Below are 12027 nucleotides of genomic sequence, written 5' to 3' on the forward strand. Positions count from 1 at the left end.
GCGCATCACCACTTCTCCACCACGGTCCGATTGCGAGCACGAAGATGCGCCACCCTCAGTTGAGCTTCGCCTTCAGGAGATTCAGGGCGAGCTTCATTCGCCCGCCGAGGACATCAAGAAACTCACGGAGACATCGAGCGGTTGGCAAGGGACATGCGCGAGTCCTTTCTTTCGATGCGTGCGTCTTCTTCATCCTCTGGCACCACCTCTCTGGGCCACCACATCCTTAGCACCACCTGCATCTCTTGATGAGCACCACCCCAGCATAGGGAGCACGACTTTTTTCGGACTTGAGCTTTTGTTTTGTATTTTGTTTTATTTTGTTGCTTGTTGGTTGAACTTGTTTTGTTAGCTTGGGTTCTTTCCCGGCTAAACTTGTACTGCTTTTACTTTGACTATTATGCATGTTTTCCCTTCCCTTGTTTCTCTTCGATGTCATGATCGCCTTTATTTATTTTTTAGGGACTTCTCACGGATTGTTGCCTCTTCTTCTTTACCCTTTGTCGGCAATGAGCGCACTTTCACCTGAACACTCTTCATCAAACAATTGGGCGATCTCTTTATCATTTACTTATTATGGATTATCCACCATGTTACTGCTGATTAGTGTACATTGAGGGCAATGTCACGATTCTAGGTGTGGGGATGGGTTATTTGCATGCTTACTTCACCGATGATAGCTATGATATATTGTTAGGAACCTCCTGGCTTGAATGAATGATATTAATGAGTTGTAAGGTTATTTGTGCTATAAGGAAGTCGTGTTTTTCTTTCTAGTGCTTTCTTCACGCTTTGACACGGTGTTTCTACCTCGTTTGACCTCGCTAACCCTATCGCTTTGATTTAAAGTGTTAGAATGGTAAATTCATCCCTCAATGGTCTTTTTAAGAGCTTTTTGGTTCTTTTGTTCATTTTGCTTTATCCCTAAGTGAAGTTTTTGCATGAAGGTGCTCGGGAGACATGTATATATTTGTTATCTTTAAAAACAAACAAACAAACAAACAAACAAAATGAGTCTATGTCGGTATTCCTCCGCTAATTTAGCACGAATGCGTCTATGTAGACTGTAATCAAAGTAGGTTGGGTGGCTCTTGTGCCTAATCGGCATGTGCATCCTTACGAAAAGATTATAAAAATATTTTGTGCGAGTCTACGTTAGCCGGACTCGGATGAAATGAAAAATAGAGAAAAAAAGAAATGATGAAAAACAAAGAAAGAGAAGTATTTGTTCTCCTGGACTCAATCATGCATTCACTTAGATACTAAAGTGTTGAATGTGGACGAAGGACTCTTGACCTACTATTGAGGGTGTCTTTAACATTTCTAACACCGGTAGTCATTGAATGTGGTGTGAATGGGGAGAGCGAGGGATGAAGCATACATGATGAGTGCGATCCGCAAGTGCACGGAGTCGTCAAGTAATACCTCTTGTGCAAGCACGAGAGGGTCGTATTCCCTGGGCCCAAGGATCTACCCTTACTTCCTCTTCGCTATTGTCTCAGCCGATGATTCGAAAGGTTTCTCTAATCTATTAATTTAAATAAGATAACTACAAGTGGAGACTAAAAATACGGAGAGGGGTATAAAATCGGGGAAAGGAACGGTCACGGATGCGGATTCCCTAGGGGCTACTAAAGTGCACAGTGATGCTAAGAATGTCATGCAATTGAAGGTTTGGACCTAGAGATTTCCTAGATTAGGTCAACCCGATGGTCACGCCATTGACCCCTAATCCGGTATAAGTATTGACACGAATTTCTTCCGATCAAATCCTCACACGATTGCATTAACAAGTGGGGAAAATCCCCTAATTAGAGCCGGAACACAACTCGGGTCTAGCCCCTAATGGTGGAGGGGCATGAATCACCCGATGGTCACGGGCGATTCGCATACATGAATCCCTTCCAAACTTGGTGTGTCTAGTACAAGGGCGATGGTCACGCTACCAAGTACAACCTAGCAGCTTGGTTTACGTAGTTCTCATGTAAGCAACACATCAAATGCACCAAGAATGAATCTCAAAACACAACAATTGCAATAAACAAACTTAAATCATCCAAATACATAGTTCACCCCTAAGGTTCACCGCATCCGTGACCTTGGGGTCTACTCGTCCCATACAAACAAATCCAAGCAACAAATCCATGCAAACAACTACAAAATGGCATAATAAAAACTCCCTCAAACAATGGAAGAAGGAAGACAAGCCAAGCTAGGTGGAAAGGCTTCCACGGACGCCCGCAATGGGGGCGGCTTCCCTCGCTCGCTCTACAAACTCCCAAAGAAGAGATCGATGAAGATCTAGCCAAATCCGAGCTTCTCCCTTAGATTTCCCTTCTCCAAAACATGTAATCTTGCCTCTCAAAGATTGGTGAAAAATCGGCTTGAAGAACCCTCCCAAAAACTCCTCCCTTGCCCCTAGAAGAAATCAGCTTCTTATATACCCCGTCAGTCCATGCGGGCTCCATGCGGGCGCATGGAGCCCGTGAAGCTCACAGAAAAATGCCCAAAAACCCCGCCGTGCTACAGTGCTCAGCTACAGTGTTTTCACTACAGATTTTTCCCTACGATGTTTTTTTACACAGAATCGAGACTTGAGAATTCCCTGAAGAACCTCACGGGCATCCATGCGGGCGCATGGAGCCCGTGAAACTCCCGACCAAATGGCCGCAGAGAAGAACAACGACTGCCATGTTGTCGCTACAAAGTGTCGCTACAGATCGGGACCCCAAAAAAATGCCGCTTTTTGATGTCGAATTCATCCGATTTGCATTTTTTTGAGCATTGTTTGACCTCATTTAAGACCCTGCAACACTCGAAATAACCAATTTAGACATAAAACGGGCATCAATTCGTTAACATGTTCACAAATAATACACGATTAATACATATAAAATACATACATTTAGGCGTTTATCAAATATCCCCATTACCTAAGCGCTTTGCTTGTCCCCAAGCAAACACACATGAAAGAATAAGGGCAAAATGATAAACGGCTAAATGTACGACCTCAAGCTCAAATAGTGAAGAACCCCACGAGCACGCTTGAAATGAATTCAAGAAAATGAGTTGTACAACAACCGACTCAGAGAGATAGTCATGATTCCTTTAGAGTGCTTTTCCCGTGAGTGTGTGTATGCTTCATCCCTCGCCTCCCCATTCACACCACATTCAATGACTACCGGTGTTAGAAATGTTAAAGACACCCTCAATAGTAGGTCAAGAGTCCTTCGGTCCACATTCAACACTTTAGTATCTAAGTGAATGCATGATTGAGTCCGAGAGAACAAAAAAACTTCTCTTTCTTTGTTTTTTTCATCATTTCTTTTCTTCTCTTTTTCTTTCGAGTCCGCTAACGACTCGCACAAAAATATTTTTATAATCTTTCGTAAGGATGCACATGCCGATTAGGCACAAGAGCCACCCAACCTACTTGATTACAGCTACATAGACGATTCGTGCTAAATTAGCGGAGGAATACTGACATAGACTCATTTTAAAGATAACAAATATATACATGTCTCCCCGAGCACCTTCATGCAAAAACTTCACTTAGGGATAAAGCAAAATGAACAAAAAGAACCAAAAAGCTCTTAAAAAGACCATTGAGGGATGAATTTACCATTCTAACACTTTAAATCAAAGCAAAGGTTAGCGAGGTCAAACGAGGGTAGAAACACCGTGTCAAAGCTCGTGAAGAAAGCACTAGAAAGAAAAAAACACGACTTCCTTATAGCACAAATAACCTTACAACTCATTACTATCATTCATTCAAGCCGGAGGTTCCTAACAAAATATCATAGCTATCATCGGTGAAGTAAGCATGCAAATAACCCATCCCCACACCTAGAATCGTACATTGCCCCTCAATGTACACTAATCAGCAGTAACATGGTGGAGAATTCATAAAAAAATTAAATAAAGCATGAAAAAGGGAAGGGTAAAGAGACTGCCCCATTTGTTTGATGAAGAGTGTTCAGTGAAAGTGCGATCAATGCTAGCAAAGGGCAAAGGAGAAGAGGCAACAATCCGTGAGAAGTCCCCTATGTTGTGGTAAGGCAAAGGATGGCACTCCACGTGATGCCGCGATCGTGTCGTGACCGCTTTTGATAAAACTCGCTTGATCGGCATACCCTATACCACAAAAAGACAAGTGATCAAACCAATATTATTATGAATACAATCATAGGAGATAACTATATCATCATGGAATTAAGGGAAAAATTGAAAGCACAACAATTTTTAATGTAAAGAATGAAAATTTCAGCCATTGCTACAGTACTCATGAAAAATTTTTGCAAGAGTTTCTCCTACACATCAAGCTTCCCAAAAATTTACAAAATGAAGGAAAAAAACTCAAAGAATTGGGCAACCACCACATCATAACAACCAAATATATCATTCAAGCATAAAAAATACAATGAAAACACAATGAAACCCAAGTTTGAAGCAAAACCTAGAATTAGAGCATGGAGGCTTGAGGTGATGAGATCCGCGAAAAAGGTTGATAAAACTTCGATTAAAACCCAAGAGCAAGTTTACAAGATGGAGGAGAGGTGATTAGAGAAGAAAAAACTAGAAAAAATGGTGGAGAAATGAAGTAGAGTGAAGGGAGAGATGAGAGGAAAAACAAGAGGAGAAGAAGGAGAAGAGAGGAAGGGAGACAAAGCTCCCTTTAATGGGCCGCCCAGCCCATGCGGGGATCCATGCGGGCGCATGGCGCCCTGCATGGGCTGGGAAAAACCCAGCCTGGGGGTCTCACGGGCGCCCATGCGGGCGCATGGCGCCCTGTGAGCCCCCAGCCCAGCTGCCGGCTGAGGCCGAGAGCCTCACGGGCGCCCATGCGGGCGCATGGCGCCCGTGAGCCTCTCAGCCCACGCGCACAAGCACCCCGCGAGGGGTTCCATGCGGCCGCAAGGAGGGCCACAAGGCCCCGGAACATGCCACAAGTGTCCATACGGGCCGTATACAGCCCGTATGGACCTGGAAAATTGAAAAATTGGCATGGTTCCTCTTGCAAACTCAATAAAATACGAATTACAACCATTTAAGCGCCGGGATGACAATAAAACACAACTAAACAATACTAATTCAAGGCCAAAGCTACACAAGAAAGCCTAAGCATGAGTTGAGCACGACAACAAAAATATGAGAACTTCACGAGCATATGCATTCAACCACAACTAAGAAACTAAAAGAAATACGAAAATTTAAAGACGACGAATTTAAAAACTTGGGTTGCCTCCCAAGAAGCGCTTGTTTAACGTCATTAGCTCGACGTACCTTCATACTTACCCTCGTGGGTGGATCAAATGGTGGGGACTTACCTCCAAGTCCGTGAGAAGTGTTCCAAGATGGGAAACTCATCGAGAGGCATGAGAAGACACGGAATTTACCCTTCCCCTCGAAGAATAGTCGATCAATCTCCCGTGGTGGTGATAATGCACAATTCAACCCCAATTTCTGTTTCTTGTCCTTCTTACACCATATTTTCCGGGTGGTTGATTTCTTTTTATTGCGCGGCCATGGAAATGTCCCCACAAAGCCTACATGCTTTACTTGTGCGGGAGGTGAGTTGTTCCCCTTAGATTCGTCGCCATCCACTCCTTCTAAGAATTCATCCAGAGGGTTAATCGCCAAGACCTCCTGCACACAGTCAGTAATAATCATATCAGTTTCATCGGTAAAATAGAGGGGATCATCGTGGTCCAAGGTGTGTTTCATAGCCACGGGGAGTGTAAAAATGACTTCCTCATCCCCCACTCTCAATGTCATTCTTCCCCCCTTTACATCAATGAGGGCACCGGCGGTGTTAAGAAATGGTCGCCCGAGGATCAATGGAACTTCAACATCATCATCCACATCGAGAATAACAAAATCCACCGGGATAATGAGTTTGTCTACTTTAACCAAAGACATCCTCAACAACACCGCGGGGTTTCTTTTATAGACCGATCCGCAAGTTGTATTGTCATCCTTGTAGGCCCTCATGTCATCTAACCCCAATTTCAAAAAAACAGACTTGTAGGGCATCACATTGATCATCGGGCCCCTGAATCGCTAACGCCTTCTCTTGCATGCCTTCTCCAATCCCACATGGAATGATGAAAGCTCCGGGATCGATCAACTTTCTGAGGGAGCTTCCTCCGAATCATCGCCGAGCAATTCCGTGGTAATGCAACTGCTTTCTAATTCCTCCAATTTTCTCTTGTTAGTGAGCAGGTCTTTCATAAACTTGGCATACTTGGGCATTTGAGTTAACGCCTCAACAAGAGGGATATTTATGTGTAACTGCTTGAACACATTCAGGAATTTCTTGAACTGGGCCTCCTCTTTATCTTGCTTTAACCTAGCCGGATAGGGAATAGTCGGCTTGTACTCAGGTACCCTCGGTGTTGGTAGTTGAAGGGTTTCTTCATCTTGCTTTTTCTTTTTCCCCCATCAACTAAACTCTCGGGACGACATAGGGTCTTCCCTGCACGGCTACCCCATCATGCTCGATGCTTGAGCCCTCCTTGGCTCGTGCTTCAACCCTGCTTTCCCGCTCGAGGGTGACGGCCTTCAAATGCTCCCTTGGATTATTCTCAGTGTTACTAGGGAGGCTACCCGGTGGGCGCTCAGAATTTGCTCTAGCAAGTTGCCCAACTTGGTTTTCCAAAGATTGGATGGAGGCCTGAACATTCCTCAGAACGGTGTTCACTTCAGCGAATTGATTGTTGATGTTCACGAATTTTGCCTCAGTGCTGATCATGAATCTCGCTAACACATCTTCGGTGGAGAACTTCTTCTCGGGCTGCTGCGGAAGTTGATGTGAAAGTCCCTGAGGCTGCTGAGGCCGAGGTTGCTGTTGTTGACCCCAGGAAAAATTTGGGTGATTCCTCCACCCCTGATTGTATGTGTTTCCATAGGGATTGCCTGGACCTCGAGGACCTCCCCCAACATAATCAACTGTCTCGACTGGGGCAACAGAGGCTATTGAAATTGGACACTGAACAGTAGCATGCCCCGCCCCACAAGTCTCGCAAGACAAAACTGCTCCAGAATTTGAGCTTGAACCCAACATAAACTGATCGAATCTCTTTGTTAGGGCCTCCACCTTAGCGGCTAGTGCAGTGTTGTCATCTATCTCATAAATTCCAGCTGCCTTTAGGTGGTTTCGTCTAGTAGACCCAGTGGCATTCGTTACTCGCCATGTTTTCAATCAACATTTCAGCATCATCAGGGGTTTTATTACTCAATGACCCCCCTGCTGCAGCATCGATGAGTTGTCTAGTTGCATAATTCAGACCATTGCAAAGCATCTGAATTCTCATCCACGAGGAGAAGCCATGATGGGGGCACTTCCGTAGGAGATCCTTGAATCTCTCGTGTGCTTCAAAAAGTGTCTCCGAGTCCCCTTGCCGGAATGCAGAAATTTCTTGCCTCAATCTAGTCGCTTTGCTTGGTGGGAAATACCTAGCAAGAAATTTGTCCACCATTTCCTTCCAAGTGGTGATCGACCCCGGTGCCAATGACGTGAGCCACCGATATGCTGCTCCCCTTAGACTGAAAGGGAATAATCTCAATCTTATCGCATCATCAGACACTGAGTTAATCTTGAAGGTGGAACAAATTTGGAGGAAGCGAGACAAATGCGCATGCGGGTCTTCATCAGCTAACCCATCAAATTGTATGCAATTTTTGGATCATCCCAATTGTGCTTGCTTTGATTTCAAAGTTATTAGCCGAGCACGGTGGGAGCATGCACACTCGAATTCCTCACCAAGAACCGAGGCCTTTCATAATCGGACAAAGGTACGCCTTGGTTCTCGCCATGATCGAAGGTTCACTAATCTCAACCCGTGTTCCTTGATGTTCGAACTCTCACCCACCTCTCTCAATCTTTGATGCAAGGCTCTCTCAATTTCAGTCGACGAGTTCTACTAGATTTGTTTGATTTGCACGTGTCATAAGATGGTACCTCGCACAATATTTGAGAGCCAATAATCGGGACAAAAAAAGCACGAGATAATAAAAACAAAAATAAGAGCAAGTGAAATGGAAATATATGTACAAAAAAAGAAGCGGATGAACAAAATAAAAAGAAAAAAATGGCTAAATCAATAAACTCTAAGTTTTTCCGAGTATTCCTTGTGGGTCCCCGACAGCGGCGCCAAAAAAACTTGATGAGTGCGATCCGCAAGTGCACGGAGTCGTCAGTAATACCTCTCATGCGAGCACGAGAGGGTCGTATTCCCTGGGCCCAAGGATCTACCCTTACTTTCTCTTCGCTTATTGTCTAGCCGACAGATTCACAAGGTTTCTCTAATCTATTAATTTAAATAAGATAACTACAACTGGAGACTAAAATACGGAGAGGGGTATAAAATTAGGGGAAAGGAACGGTCACGGATGCGGATTCCCTAGGGGCTACTAAAGTGCACAGGATGCTAAGAATGTCATGCAATTGAAGGTTTGGACCTAGAGATTTCCTAGATTAGGTCAACCCGATGGTCACGACCATTGACCCCTAATCCGGTATAAGTATTGACACGAAATTTCTTCCGATCAAATCCTCATACGATTGCATTAACAAGTGGGGAAATCCCTAATTAGAGCCGGAACACAACTTGGTCTAGCCCTAATGGTGGAGGGGTGCATGAATACCCGATGGTCACGGGCGTATTCGTACATGAATCCCTTCCAAACTTGGTGTGTCTAGTACAAGGGCGATGGTCACGCTACCAAGTACAACCCTAGCAGTTGGTTTTACTGAGTTCTCATGTAAGCAACACATCAAATGCACCAAGAATGAATCTCAAAACACAACAATTGCAATAAACAAACTTAAATCATCCAAATACACAGTTCACCCCAAGGTTCACCCGGCATCCCGGTGACCTTGGGGTCTACTCATCCATACAAACAAATCCAAGCAACAAATCCATGCAAACAACTACAAAATGGCATAATAAAAAAACTCCCTCAAACAATGGAAGAAGGAAGACAAGCCAAGCTAGGTGGAAAGGCTTCCACGGACGCCCGCAATGGGAGGGCGGCTTCCCTCGTCGTCTACAAACTCCCAAAGAAGAGATCGATGAAGATCTAGCCAAATCCGAGCTTCTCCCTTAGATTTCCCTTCTCCAAAACATGTAATCTTGCCTCTCAAAGACTGGTGAAAAATCGGCTTGAAGAACTCTCCCAAAAAAACTCCTCTCTTGCCCTAGAAGAAATCAGCTTCTTATATACCCCGTCGGGTCCATCGCGGGCTCCATGCGGGCGCATGGAGCCCGTGAAAGCTCACTGACCAAATGCCCAAAAACCCGCGGTGCTACGATGCTCGACTACGGTGTTTTTGCTACGATACTTTTCCCTCGATGTTTTTGCTACGATACCGAGACTTGAGAATTCCCAGCAAACCTCACGGGCATCCATGCGGGCGCATGGAGCCCGTGAAACTCCCAGCCAAATGGCCGCAGCAAGAACAATGACATGCTACAGTGTCGCTACAGTGTCGCTACAGTACCGGGACCCCCAAAAATGCCGTTTTTGATGTCGAATTCATCCGATTTGCATTTTTGAGCATTGTTTGACTCATTTAAGACCTGCAACACCGAAATAACCAATTTAGACATAAAACGGGCATCAATTCGTTAACATATTCACAAAAGATACAAGATTAATACATATAAAATACATACATTTAGGCGTTTATCAATTATAAAAAGTTGTTAGGCTGCTATTTTTCCAATATCATGGAATAGCATGGCCCAGGGCTAAGGTCACTCCAGTGGGAGAGCCGTGTTATGGGTAACCGTATTGCACGGTTCAGAGAGCACTTGTGTATGTGATGCAAGTGAACGTGTACGAAAAAGCTATCGTAAAATTTCGTTGTTCGTTCCATAGTTGACCCTATCTATGTTTCTATGATGGCCCAAGAACACGCTCATTCTTCAACCGTAGAGAGACTTTCGAATTGCAAGGTACCATTACGAGCTCAATATATACGAGTGTTATTCCGTGAAATAACTCGAATTTCAAATCATTCACTTGCTTCAACTACTCATGCTATGGATGTGGGAGCATCAACTCCATTCCTTTGGGCTTTTGAAGAGCGGGAGAAATTATTGGAATTCTATCAAAGAGTCCCGGGAGCCAGGATGCATGCTAGTTTTATATGACCTGGTGGAGTGGCACAAGATCTGCCTCTTGGCTTATGTCAAGATATTGATTCCTTCACACAACAATTTGCTTCTCGTATCGACGAATTAGAAGAGATGTCAACCGACAACCGTATCTGGAAACAATGATTAGTGGATATTGGTACTGTCACTGCACAGCAAGCAAAGGATTTGGGATTTAGTGCTGTAATGTTAAGAGGTCGTGCGCCGTGAAGACATTGATAGCAATATGGGGGAAGTTCCCATTAGGCAACAACGGTTCTGCCTGACCCTACTCAAGCATGCATATGTTGTCAGTGAAGATTTTTGTGTGAAGCCTTGGAGACGACATACCCCGGGGCTAGGGGTGAGTCGAGGGGGACAGCGTAAGTGAGCGAATGTGTGTAAGCCCGTCAAAGATTCCTATTCTAGGCGGGCGGACCATCTACCTTCGAATGGTGTTGGTCCGTAGGGACCGTGAACGGATTCGCCTCGGCCTCCGGGCACGCCGGAACCGCATGAGTTCACCGGGGTGGAGCGCGGTCCACCAAAATCGGCATAGGTTAGGTGCTATTGGTGGAACATGGTAAGCCCATCTTTCTCCATATTGAAGTGCTGCGGACATATAGAGATGTAGGTAGAGGAAGTCTCAAAAAGCGGAGGCCGAGCTGTAGGTCACGTGACCTGCACCGAAAAGGTGGTTGACTGGGCTTTCTCCTGGATCAGAGCAGATCAGCTCGCCAAATTCGTCACTCGAATCAGGCTCCCCGTAACGTTGAATGAAAATAGGTGGCCCGGTTCTCTTTCTATAACCCTATTTATATGAGAGGCCCGGCCCATTTCTCCTTATCCGTCTCTTATATTTAGGAGCGGGATCTGCCCAAGAACGACCCGTGGTGGTACGGAAGGCACGGACTCCACGAGCGCCCCGCACCCCTCGAGAAAGAAACTCCTCAACCATCACAAGAAAAACAAAGATGACGCTCTTTGTCCGACTCTATTGGTCATAGGTCCCTCGTCATGCGGCCGTGCTCGTTTGCGTGCCCCAAAGGGAAAGGATGCCTCTCGGGGAATCTGAGAATGATTCGAGCCGTATGAAGTGAAACTCCCACATATAGTTTGTTTTTTTGGGAGGGAAGGAGCCCGACAGGGTCCCCCCACTGACTTGGCCCGGGCCTAAGTGAAAGTGAAGTGGTGGGCCTACCCATCCCAACCTGGGGTATGCTGGGATTCGCAAGAGCAAAGACCTTACGATGTTCATGACCAATCGGATCCCCGACATACCGTAGGGTACCGAGGGGATCGCTATGATCGGTACTATATCCGTATCGAAGAGATGCGACAAAGTGTTCGGATCATTGTGCAATGCCCTAATTAAATACCTAGTGGCATGATCAAAGCCGATGATCATAAGCTATGTCCTCCATCACGATGTCGAATGAAACTATCCATGGAATCGTGCACAGTGTGAAATGAAACGTAGATCATCGCCATTCTTAACCGAGACTCAGGTTAAGATCCGTCTCGGAACTTTCGTGGGGTTAGGAGTAAAGCATCTCGGAGTTGGCGCATCTCATTGGGCGTCGAGAAGTATTGGGAACCCCAATATCTTTCTTCGGAATAGTTTCCTTTCCCGTCCCCTCACCCCGGTATAGCGCTTCGCTTCCGGTTCTTCGGAAGAAGAAACTGACTTCTCCCTTCTTTATTGATGACACGCGTCTGAATATGCGTGTAAACCGTAAGTGCACGGGTGTCGAAGTAATAATTACCCCGGTGAGTGGGTAGTTGAATCCACAGGGAACAGGGCTACTAGTACTAACTTCTTCTCTGCTCTAACCTAATGATAAATGGAAAGGTGTGGTGATCTAATGTGCAAGAAGTGAATACG

General features: G+C 45.2%; 1 non-coding gene and 1 pseudogene across 1 annotated transcript; both read left to right on the forward strand.

The window, feature by feature from the left end:
* The first annotated feature begins 7323 nt into the window (after positions 1–7323).
* LOC120256508 lies at positions 7324–7430 on the forward strand. The gene has a single exon (XR_005535327.1). It is a non-coding gene; the product is annotated as a small nucleolar RNA R71 (small nucleolar RNA).
* Positions 7431–9785: 2355 nt separating this feature from the next.
* Positions 9786–11610, forward strand: LOC120256507 (annotated as a pseudogene).
* Positions 11611–12027: the final 417 nt, after the last annotated feature.

This window comes from Dioscorea cayenensis, unplaced genomic scaffold (assembly GCF_009730915.1).
Source record: "Dioscorea cayenensis subsp. rotundata cultivar TDr96_F1 unplaced genomic scaffold, TDr96_F1_v2_PseudoChromosome.rev07_lg8_w22 25.fasta BLBR01001475.1, whole genome shotgun sequence".
Taxonomy (NCBI): Eukaryota; Viridiplantae; Streptophyta; class Magnoliopsida; order Dioscoreales; family Dioscoreaceae; genus Dioscorea; species Dioscorea cayenensis.